The sequence below is a fragment of the Sinocyclocheilus rhinocerous genome, unplaced genomic scaffold (assembly GCF_001515625.1).
Source record: "Sinocyclocheilus rhinocerous isolate Xijiao unplaced genomic scaffold, SAMN03320098_v1.1 scaffold697, whole genome shotgun sequence".
Classification (NCBI taxonomy): domain Eukaryota; kingdom Metazoa; phylum Chordata; class Actinopteri; order Cypriniformes; family Cyprinidae; genus Sinocyclocheilus; species Sinocyclocheilus rhinocerous.
This window is the reverse complement of record NW_015664033.1, coordinates 530,566-532,417: the sequence shown is the minus strand read 5'-3', so window position 1 is coordinate 532,417 and position 1,852 is coordinate 530,566. Positions and strand designations below refer to the sequence as shown.

General features: G+C 42.5%; 1 pseudogene; it reads right to left on the bottom strand.

Moving 5' to 3' along the window:
* LOC107729424 (carnitine O-palmitoyltransferase 1, liver isoform-like) overlaps positions 1–1,626 on the bottom strand; it is a 12,591-nt pseudogene extending 10,965 nt beyond the window's left edge.
* Between the last annotated feature and the right edge of the window lie 226 nt (positions 1,627–1,852).

Genomic DNA, 1,852 nt, shown 5'->3' with positions numbered 1-1,852 from the left:
CAGTCTGTCTGGAATGACATGAAGAAACAGAACAAACTGAGACAGACTCAATCCAGAAGAACTGTGGCAACGTCTCCAAGATGCTTCAAGAAACCTACCTGCAAAGCTACAGCACTGTTAAAAGTTTTAGGCACTTGTGTAAAAACGCTGTAAAATGAGGATGCTGTCAAAAATAATGTCATACATTTTCTTTATCAATTAGCTTCTATTAACTCAGTTAAATCAACATTTGATATGACCATTCTTTGCGTTTAAAGCAGCTTTTGCCCTATAGGTGCACTTGCGCATAATTTCTGTTTACAATGAACAGATATGGGGGGAGGGGGGAGCATACATTGGGTGCAGGCAGGGCGTATGTATATAATGAGAGAAGAGGGAAGGGGGTGGTCTAAAGTATAATTCTATGATTGGGAGGCAGGAGCAGGACGATGTATATAATGTATGGTAAATAAGTGAAGACTAACGATACATATGAAATGTGATACATGTGCTGTATGTGTGAGGCGAGTAACAAAAACAGAATATCATTCAGTGCATAATGTGAAAGGGAGGAGGAGGAGAGGACGGACACGTAGAGCAGGAGAGTGTCATGAACACAGAGAAAGTATGTGGAGTGTATTTCACATTCACTCAGAGCTGGTGTCCAGACAGTCTGTTTTTGCACACTCCCAGACTCACCCTGCCTGAGAACTAACAGAATTGAACAAAGAACATTTTCAGGGTTTTGCTCTGGCGTTACCTCTGCCTCTGCAAGTGACCGGGCATGTTTGAGAGCGCAAATGCTGACCGTTTTGTATATGTGGCTTTAAGACATTTGAAGTGTACTAAAATAAGAACGTACCCCATATTATATCTAACGAACGATGCACCTAAACATTCAACAGTAGTAAAATATATTCAATGTGCTATGGAAAATCAATTCAGGATGATGCAGGAGCTGCTCGATGTCTGAACCGTCCGAAGCTTTGTCTTCCGCTATGCTATTTTTGGCCAGGAGTGTATGTGATGGCTGCGGGATGGTGGCAGAGGGAGGACCAGAGCAAAACCTTGCTTTGCATTTAGTGCTCCTTGCATCAGGAAAAGAGTGGACTGGAGAGAGGGATGGAGAGAGAGAGAGAGAGAGAGGAGCATTATGGTCAGATTCTGGGCTTCTGGGCAGAGGCTCATTGGAGAAAGAGCTTTTAAGTGGATATTCAGGATCAGGTTCCCCCCATTCACAAATGTAATGAGCTAAAAAGCCCCACTGATCCTGAGTCTGCACTTAAGAGAGCACTTCACTGATTCCCGTGGGTGGGCAAGGAAAGGGACAACTATTTGTTTGAATACAATTCTCTTTTTAGGACAGTGCATTCCAGTAGTTATCATTCATTTTGTTTCATATTGTCAGTTTTGAGAAGGAGAGTCTTTTTGTGTCTGTGTGTGTGTATGTGTGTGCATGTGTGAAAAAAGAATACTGCTCGCATTTCGTACAAAGGGCTGGCCTGGTACGCACGAGTCCGAAACTTTGGGCTCTTGTCTGGGTAACATTCTCAAAGATGAAGAGTGAACACAGCGGGCCTTCTTCTCATTCCCTCTGCTTTGTTCCTCTGCTTCCATAAGGTTCACTTCAGTCTTTACGTCGTACATCCTGGAGGGTTTTGAAGTCTCTTCCCCGTGGGAGACGTCCAAGGCATGGAGTCATTGCTTGGATGATTTTTCTAAGTTGTTCTCCAGCTTTCTCCTTTGCAAGTTTGCTTCTTTTTTATTGAAAATGAAATGAAAATGAGATGGGTAAACGTAGCCTACTCAAATGGTTTTTAAAAGGACATTTGCAGCATTGTTATAAAATATTTGGGAACAGATACAAATAGGA